This window comes from Uranotaenia lowii, chromosome 1 (assembly GCF_029784155.1).
Source record: "Uranotaenia lowii strain MFRU-FL chromosome 1, ASM2978415v1, whole genome shotgun sequence".
In the NCBI taxonomy this organism is placed as follows: domain Eukaryota; kingdom Metazoa; phylum Arthropoda; class Insecta; order Diptera; family Culicidae; genus Uranotaenia; species Uranotaenia lowii.
The window spans coordinates 156,669,481-156,679,731 of NC_073691.1; the positions used below are offsets into that span (position 1 = coordinate 156,669,481).

At 35.1% G+C, this 10,251-nt stretch overlaps 1 long non-coding RNA gene across 1 annotated transcript; it reads right to left on the reverse strand.

Moving 5' to 3' along the window:
* Window positions 1–284: 284 nt before the first annotated feature.
* LOC129755636 (uncharacterized) lies at window positions 285–836 on the reverse strand. The gene is made up of 3 exons (XR_008739295.1): window positions 738–836; window positions 488–662; window positions 285–423 (listed from the first exon to the last, which is right to left on the reverse strand). It is a non-coding gene; the product is annotated as an uncharacterized LOC129755636 (long non-coding RNA).
* Window positions 837–10,251: the final 9,415 nt, after the last annotated feature.

The following is a 10,251-nucleotide window of genomic DNA, read 5'->3' on the forward strand; positions in this document are numbered from 1 at the left end:
TGTAGGTTCCGGAAGGTAGAATATATGTTTTGCACTGAAGCTGCTCAAGCGTGGGGTAAGACAAAAATGGACAAAAAAACAGCGCCATGGTGTGCCAAACCTATACAAGACTTATGTTGCGTGAAAAAAATTGCAAGATTGCAAGCAAAGAATGCAGATTTGAAGAAGAAAATACTTCAAGAATATTTATTAACTATTTTACCAAAATATAAATGATAACTGATACACTCTGGGTCACATGTGGCTCGTAAAACGGCCAGTTCGACATGCTTGCTAATGACTGTGTTACTGATTCTTTCAGGCCGATTCGAGAAACCTTTTTTTTATTCCTTAGAAGAACAAATCATCCTTTTCCAAAGCAGTTCCTAATCGGTTCCATCCGTTTGATCAAACCTGTTTTTTATCCTGAAACTCGACACGCTTCTGAAATAAATTTTTAAGAAATATTTTATGAAAACGAACTTGCCAAAAATGAATAAAATATTACGAGCTAAAGAATCTTCGTCCGAAAGTTTCTTATAAATAATTTCCAGGTCGTTTATTGAAAAATCTTTCGTTTTCGTGAACTTTTGCTGTTTTAAAGCAGAACTTAAAACACTCTTATTCCGGGTAGGCCATCCAAGCTGCTGCAAGTTTAGACATAAATTTTGTTTTCCGGAAAACTAAAAATTAATGAAGTATAAATAATGAAAATGTTTGGAAAAGTATAAGCGATTAAAGAATTCACTTTTTCTTACCATATTCTCCAAGCCAAATTGGCTAAATATTTTATTTAACTGCAAAATTCTCAAAAATTGTCATGTGTTTTGGAAAACTACTACTTGTTTTGACACTTGGGTCCCTAACATCATCATTTTGATCGCAGGGCCCTCTGAGAGTCGTTTTGAACTGCAAATCGCCAATAGGTATATTCAATTTGCCGGTCCTTCTAGTGTTAAATCGAAGAAGAAAGAGAAAAAAAACTTTATTTTGCTGAATCTTTTGTAACAACAAATTGAGAATATTGGTGACCTTTTTTTGCAAAATTTATTTGAACCAAAAGTTTGACAACTTTTTTTGCTATTCATTTTTAATTCTTAGATTTCGTATCAATGTTGTCGGTTAGAGTTATTCCTATTTTTTTTTAAATATTAAGAATCAAAGACAAGAGGTGAACTGTTGCTTAGAACAAAATATCACTTCTCCAATAAAGCCTACGAAATTATGTCGAGTAATATTGTCATTGAAGTTGAAATCCGAAGTTTTCGCGCTGGTGATCGGCAACCTTGCCAACTAGCGACGTTGTGAAATATCATTACTGGCAACGCTTTTGTAAAGTAATAACCAGCGTGCCTATACAGCTACGGGTGGTTGCATATTGAACAACAGTAGGCAAGGAGTACCAAAAGTTTCTCATTGGTGGGGGGTGGAGACGGAGCGCTTTTTGACGGCGAATTGTTCGCCTACCATGCCTATGATTACGATTGCCTGTCACAAGATGGACGATTCCGTGTATTCACGCAGAGTAAACTTGAATTTTGGAACGAATTAAATCTGACTTTGATTCAAAACATTCATTTTTTTGAATCCAGCTCCTGTTTTCTTTGAATCAATAAATTAGGGGAGAATGAGGATACTTGATCCCTGGGGATACTTGATTCCTTAGCTATATCTCGAAACTGGAATGTCTTACAAAGATCAAATGTTCTAGAAAAATGTGCCAAAATGAGCAAAATAACAATGCTTGTAGTTTAAAATTTTTTAACAAAATATTTGTTTGAGTAATTGAACTTTGTATGAAAAATTTCACAAAATGTAACTTGAAGATCTTTTTTCATCACTTTTAAATGTTCCTTACATGGGAAAATTATGAAAAAATATTTGTTCCAATGTATCAATCGTTCGAGCGTAAAATGAACTTCATAATGCCATATTTTCAAAGCAATGAAAAACTCTCAACTTTTTTCATAAAAAGTTTTTTAAAATGTTGACTATGGGTACAATTTATCCCCTAGAGTTGGGTATAATTGATCCCCCTTCCAAACGGCATATTCTTCTTCTGAATTGATCGTTATGATTGCTGATTACGAAATTACTAATATTTATCCAAAAACTAATATTTATCAAACAATTATCTGAAGAAAAGAGCAAAAATAATTAATTTTCTCTAAATTATAAAAAATAACGCCTTTAAGTATGCAATATAATTAACGTTCAGAAAAATTATAGAATTTTCTTCTTATGTCTGCTATAAATTGTGAAATGAGAACCAACATGACCAAAAAAGTCAATTAACATTCTATCTTGGAGGTTTGTTTGAATTTTATACAAGGATTAGGGCTTCCTGAATAGGGGATCAAGTCTCCCCTAACTTCAGAAAAAATCGCATTTTTTTTACTCCCACGAAAATTCTTCTAGTTCATCAACGGGTTCAAGTATCGTTCTAATTTTTGGAGCATAGAAACTTGAAGTTACAAGCTGTCATAAAATGTCAAAGACGGCGAGTTGCTAAATTTTTCCAAAAAGATATGGTGAAAATAAGAAAAAGGGATCAAGTATCCCCACTCTCCCCTATAGTTTTGATTGAAAAGAATAATTTTTGAAAGAAAGAATAAATTTTTTGAATTGAATAACTTTGGACTTTGATTTCAAACAAATTCTTTGATTCAAAAGGGAAGTAGGCGGTGACCCGATGGCATCGCACGTGTTTGTTTTTCGTTCCAGTAAAAATTATTAATTATTTTTTTATTTAAAAAGAAATTTTGTGAAAATCTATTTCAAAATGTTTTTAACGCGCAGACAGATGTGTGTACAATGATTAAAAATCGAAAGTTGCTCCTGAAAGCTTGTGGTGTTGTTTTTTTTATGCTGCATTAAATTTGCTTGGAGCGAATGTGTTGAAGCCTGTTTATGCTGCTTGGCAAGAAAAATTAAAGAGTGGATCTTGAAGCCAGTTGAGCCTAGAATTGGTTTCCTATTAATTTTAGGATTTGCACTTTTAGTGATTGTGTTTTGTACGTCCAACAAATGAAATGCTTTTATTAAGTGAAGAAAGGTAGTCGTGATGATTCGGTTAAAAAGCTTGGGGCAGTGGTTATGTTTGGAAATTTTGTGGGAAGGTTAGTTTTCCGGGAAGTCCTTAACTAATAGTTCAAGGCGTGCTATGACAAAAACAATTTGTCGTTTCTGCTGGTGGGCCGCTGAAAATTGCTGAAGCCAATTAATGGCTAAATGATAAGTATCTTTTCATAATAGTTCAAATTTGAGTGATTTAAATATTTTTATATTAGTTTAATATTTAGTAGTATTTAAGGTATCTATAAAAACTTTAAAGATTAGTTTTGTTTTAAGTTAACTCAAGTTTTATTTCAATTTTGTTCTATTACATATGAGCTAAAAGTGTACATCAACGTGGAACTGATAAAAGACTGAGCTAAATCTGGGGACTGAAGGAAATGTACAATTAGATACAACAAATTCTCTCTAAATGAAAAGTTATTATTTTGATTATAGAACATAAATGGTGACCCGTTGATCAATATTTATCTTCTATATGAAAGCTCACTTTATTTTCTCAAAGATAGATTGCTATATTGATTGCTTAGAAAACCTTTCGAGTTCTAAACAGATATCGAAAGGTTTATTTTGTACTTATTTTCTCTTTGTTCTTTTTTCTTTTCAAGAGCGAGCAAAGGCGCTTTATCCTTGGTCGATGACCAGAAATGATTGAACACAGAAATCCAAAACAGAAATTATAGCTTAGCAATTTCCAATCCTTTTATTTACTGCACCAATTCTTCAAAATCTTCTATTCTAAGGTTTTGCGATTTCTGTGTACAAAATAAATCATTTCCAACCACTGAAGAATAGTCCCTGCGATTGGCGAAATCACTATAGGTACATTAAGCTTGGTTTCTTCATCAAAGAGCATTTTTCTTAGCATGCTTCCAACGATACTGCCCATTTGAAACGTATGGTACTGGTGGTCCACGTTTCTTCCTGTTCCTGTGTTCCGGATGTCTCTGCGTTCTCTGCTCCATGGTAGGCCCAACCACTTTGTGTTTTTAATTATTTTAATATTTTTATGTTAAAATGATCAAAAACATGAACTAAGAAAAGAAGAATAATAACACATTTTATTATTCTTTGGGACTCAGACATAAGTTCTGGATATGGAAGTATGATTAGTGATTAGTGATTAGTGAAACAAATTCTTTGATTCAAAAGAAATTTGTTCAATTGCATATTTCATTAGAAACAAAGTAAATTTTCTTTCAACCGAAGAAAAATGTTTTAAACTGAAAAAAATAATTTTTTGAAACAAAGACTTCAAACTTAGAAGATATTTTGCATTGACTCGCAAGAAGAACAGAAAACCGAAAAATCGAATAAAGTTCGGCCGCTCGTTTTAAAAATCAAACCAGTGAATCGGAGTAAGCTATAAATAAGGAGGATTCAGGATGCAAAATGGTAAGTGTAAGTTAATAAATACTGAATATTTAAGTGAATTCAAGATTTTCTAAAACGCTTGTATAGTTACAGGACCACGGCCGACGGATAGATTTCCAAGTCTCTCGAACATGGAGAAAGCTGCGCAAAGTAACACCTTCCCAAATCCCGCTGTCGTATTTTTTCGGTCCAATCTTCAACGGCAATCACCAGTCGGACCAGCCAGCAGCTTGAGTGGCTTTCGGAAGTTTATTGACCGGCCCACGGAGAATGCGAAACTTTGTCAACGATATCAAGGACCCTACTCGGTTATAGTGAACCAGTGTTTTATGTGTTTGTGAATAAAATAGAATTTAAGAACTAAAATTGTATCTTTTTATTATTAAAACTCCTAATAAGAACTTCGAAACAACAGGGTAAAAATCTTCCAATTGGAATAAATGGAAAATGGTTCAATGAATAAATACTGGAGCAAAGATATTAACTTTAAATCAAATGAAACTGGTTTTTGTATCAAAGCATTAATATTTTGAATCTAAGATTTTTCAAAAGAAAAAATCTTTGAAACAGAGGAAAATGCATTTGAACCAAAGGATTTTTTATTTATACCAAAACCAAAGGAAAAAATCCTTTGTTTTTGCGGCACTTTCCTTCACGCAGAGAAAACTTGGATTTTGATACAAAACAAAACTGACTTTGAATCAAAAAATTCATTTTTTGGAATCAAACTCCTGTTTTCTTTGAATCAATGAATTATGGTTTTGAGTCAAATAAATAATTTTTGAAAGAAAGAATAATATTTTTGAATCGAATAATTTCGGACTTTGATTTTAAAGAAATTCTTTGATTTAAAAGACATTTGTTCAATTGCATATTTCTTTTGAAACAAAGTAAATTTTCTTTTAACCAAGGAAAAATGCTTTCGAAGGAAAGGAATAATTTCTTTAAATAAAAACTTCAAACTTAGAGTTATTTTGGATTGAGCAAGATGAATAAAACAGAAAAATAGAATTGAGTTTGGTAGGTTGTGTAAAAATCTAAACCAGTTAATCAGAGTTAGCTAAGGAGAATTCAGGATGAAGAATGGTAAGTGTATCCGTTAATAAAAAAGGGAATATTTAAGAATTTCTATAAGCGCTTGCATTGTTACAGGACCACTGCTGATTCCACCCGAAATTCAGCGGTTAGTTTATCTTCGGCCCGATCTTCAGCGGCAACCACCAGTCGGATAGCGAGGAAAGCCAGCAACGAGACTTGCTTCCGGAAGTCAGCTCACGAAGAAATGCCTCTACGCCAGACTGGTAAACTTTGTCACCGAAATTTAGGATCGGATCACTCAATTATTTATATAGTGAACAAGTGTTTTTTTAGTTTGTGAATAAAAAAGAATTAAAATTTTATATTTTCCTTTTTATTATTTAAAATTCCTAACAGGAACTTCGGAACAACTGAAAATATTTCTTCTAATTGGAATAAATGGGAAAGAGTTCAGTGAAGTAATGCTTTTAAATCTAAATCTATGTTACATTATAGCAAACGAAAACAACTTTGTATCAAATGAAACTGTTTTTTGTTTCAAAGGATTAGAATTTTGATTCAAAGATTTTTCAAAAGAAAAATTCTTCGAAAGAAAGAAAAATTCATTTGAACCAAAGGAATTTTTATTTATCCCAAAATCAAAAGAAAAAATCTTTTGTTTTTGCGGCACTTTCCTTTGAAATAAAAAATCTTTTCGCTGCGTGTTTGAAATAAAAAATCTTTGGTATAAGAACACACCCGAAGTTGTACACGTCCTGATAATAACTTGTCGCCAGCGCTCATTGACGATAACTCCGGTTTGGGGATTCAGCGACAATATACTATTTTTAAAGTGTGTTTTTTACAATAAGCAATAAAACATTATTTGTTTTTGGTGAAAATTGTTAAAAGGATTTCCTTTTATTATATTTATTAAAACTGGCAAACAATAAGACATACCCTGTGCGCAATAGCAACGTGTCTGATTCCAAACATCGTTTCAAGCAAAAGTCATGTAAAATTACGCAAGGTTTTTTTCAGGGCTGCGTTATAATATACAACACATCTGACCGAATTTTACATGAAATCAAATTTTACATCAAATGTAAAACTCAGATTTTTTGTGTGTGTACTAATCCGAGCTATCATCTTTAGCATGGAGAGATTACTAGAAGCAGCACTGAGAGGTTAAATTCGACAAATCTCGTCACGTGACTCGCAGAATCAATCCCAATGTTTAGAACGATATGATCAAAGCATAATTGTATGGTTTTCGAGATCAACTATGACCTTCAGTACTTTAAAAGAGCTCTGCTCTAAAAACTAATTCAAAGGCAGCAGTAATTTAACAGATCATATGTAGCATTCAAGCAGGGCACCCTCAAGAGGTTAACCACATAAATTCACTATCCATGTGAGTATGAATGTATGTTGGGCAGCTTATGGTGCTCTGCCGGCTCAAAACAGTCTGATGCTGGTTGCCCGGCTTTTAAAATAGCAAGAATCGAGACCACCCGCCCACGAGCGACCAAAATCTACAAAAAGCAGGAGACGGACAAAGCCAGCCGGAAAAACTCCTTTTCCCGCCTCCCTGGCTTTCCCGGGCGGTCCTCGGATGGTCAGTTCAAAGTCAACGAGCAGCATCTTCCGGATCCGGTTGGCCAGCTCTGGGCAGTCGAATAAAATTCATGGTTGCCCTTACCCCTCAATGGCTGGACTGGACTGACCGGGAAATGGTGCACACGTGGTCGGTGCACGTGTTGCTTGCACTCTGCTGGAAGTGATATCAGCGGGTGTGGGGTGAGTATTTTTTTTTGTTCCATGTCGTCCTGCACTTCCGCTTCAGCGAACAGCTTCAGAGAGTATGGTTTGATCTTTTGATGAAAAAAATCATCGTCCTGTTGAGAAAAAGCTTCAATCAAAAAGGAAATTCATGTGGGATAGTGTTTCAATCTTCTACAGGTCTTCTACGAACGATTTATTGTAACATTTCCTGCATCACAGGTCTTGCTAGCTTGCATCGGTCGATATCATCAGAAGATTCATCAGAAGTAAATATGATGTCAGGCACTGAGGTCGTGTACACATTAAGAAAAGAGCAATCAGTTTACATATCATTGTGCGAGCATTTAGCATGATGTGTTGATACAAGATGGAAATCTTCTGACCAAACATTGATACCGGCCATTTATTGACAGTTCTTAAGGAATACAAACGGTTCGATATGCCAGGGCTTGCAAAGTATTCTGACCATGCTGGGGTGAATTCATGCTATCGAACATTCAAGACGAACAATTATCAAATACCTTTAACTTCACAGCACTTTATCTTGTCAATACGTTTGCATGTGCGTAGAGAGGAGCATTTTTTTCTGGTTTTGATGTGTTGAAATTTTTTTTTTATGTTTTCGTGCAAAACCTAGGTAATGTTCTGATATGAGAACTTAAATGTAGCAATATTACCTACTACAACCTCTTCATAATAGCGAAAATTATTGGTAACAAATATGATAGAATTAAAAAACATTTTTTTTTTAATTTTGTATCTCATTCTTTGAACAACCTTAAACCCCGAAAATGTACAAACACAATTGAAATACAATGAAATGAAATACAAATACAATACAATAGCTTGAATTATACTCGTATGATTGATTTTAAGCATTCGACTATGAATATAATAGATTCAACTATAATTGTATGATTAATTGTATGCATTCAAAAAAATGTGTAAAGGATGATACGGTCGAAATTTGGTTAAGGGAAAACGCGTGTAAATCGGTGAAATCGTATATTTAAAAAATCAAATTAAATTTCTTTTTCAAGTTTAATTGGTATAAAATTCAGGAAAAATATTCAGTTAGGCTTCCGCTGTTCCATATCCGAATTTCCGGGCCTTACGCTTAACCCCTGCCATCGGATTTTATACAGTCACCTTGTCCACCTTCTTCGCCGCAGAAAGCCAGTTTGCCTTGAACTGCTGCTCGTCCTTAGCAGTTTTTTGGTCTTCTTCAGGTTCCGCTTGACAATAACCCAGTATTTCTCAATTGGGCGGAGCTCTGGCTTGTTGGGAAGGTTCTTGTCCCTACACGTTGTTGGCGGCGTACCACTCCATGGCCTTTTTACCGTAATGGCAAGATGCTTAATCCGGCCAAAACAGTACGGAACAACCGTGTTTCTTCAGGAAGCTATGTTTCAGTCCCGGAAGCTATGAAAATGCTACTTTTCAAGCCACAGGTACAGATGGCTTGCCAAACCAGATATTACTTCGCGAACTTTGACAGTTCCATGTGCTTGAAAATATCTGCTACCTTTCCCCTTCCTTTTGCCGTATGAAACACCTGTCCCGGAAGCTGCTTGTAGTCGGCTTTGACGTAGGTTTCGTCGTCCATTACCACGCAGTCAAACTTTGTCAGCATCGTCATGTACAGCCTCCGGGATCGCGCTTTGGCCATCGTATTTTGTTCATCATCGCGATTTGGAGTCACTTCCTTCTTGTAAGTCGATAGTCCAGTTCTTTTTTTGGCTCGATGCACGGTTGTAGACAATAAACCCAGCTTATTTGCGGCATCTCTGAGAGAGAAGTTAGGGTTTCGCTTGAAAATACAGGCAACTCTCTTTGTCGTCTCAGCGGCTTCCGGTTTTCGATTTCTCCCCGATCTAGACTTCCTGGTTGTCAACAAACGTTCCCCAAACACTTAAATTACATTTGTAACAGTTGATTTGGCAACTTTAAGCGATTTTGTCAGCTTTGCGTGCGAGTAGCTCGGATTTTCGCGATGCGCGAGCAAATTTTTGATACGCTACTCTTCTTCCTTGGACGGCATTTTGACAACTGAAGAGTGAATTCCAAAATCAAAATAGGAGCAACGTTCTACACACACACACCTTCAAAATGAGGGGTGTTCAGGTTTTTTAAATGCAAAATTGAAAGAAATACGTCAAGTTGATATTGACCAAATTTTGACCGTATCACCCTTTAGTAGATTCAACTATATCGCTATGGTTGATTCTACTATATATATGATGGATTCTATTTTAATTCTACGATTGATTTAATGGGTTCAACTTCTGATAATGTAGACTTACATTATCTGTTTTTTAGAATAACATTGATTTTGGTTAAAGTTTTTTTTTCTTTGCACTTTATTCCAAAGATGAAACAATGAATATTTTATTTTATTTTTATTTTTAATGTCTTTGATAGAAACCATACAGACATATCTTAAACTAAACATGATTTATGTTCTAAGACTACGAATATTATTTCTAAACACTTCTTTGGACTGATTAAAATTAAAAACGTTAGACACTTCATTAAAAAAACGACAACAATTATGCATAGGGTTATTTTGGGCAAAAACTGTGCGACTAGATGGTATCCACAAAAAGTTCTGTTGACGAAGACGTCTCGCTGGAGCATGAATGTGGATGCTTTGTAGCAGTAGAGGGCAATCAATATTGTTCATCAACAAATCAAAAACAAACATTCTTTGGATGTATATTCGTCTGCGTCGCAGGGTCTCAAGACTTATTAGATTGCATCTTTCGGCATACGGTGGCAGTCGAACGGCATCATTCCATGGCAGTCGACGGAGTGCAAATCGTAGGAACTTCTTTTGTACCCTTTCTAATCTTTCAGTGTGTACTGTTTGATGCGGCGCCCAAACTACCACGGCGTATTCCAGAACGCTGCGCACCAAGGCGCAGTAAACCGCTTTAAGACAGTATACATCCTCAAACTCAACAGTGTTTCTACGAATAAAGACAAAAATGGCAAAGGCTTTTGCGGTTGTGGCGGCTATGT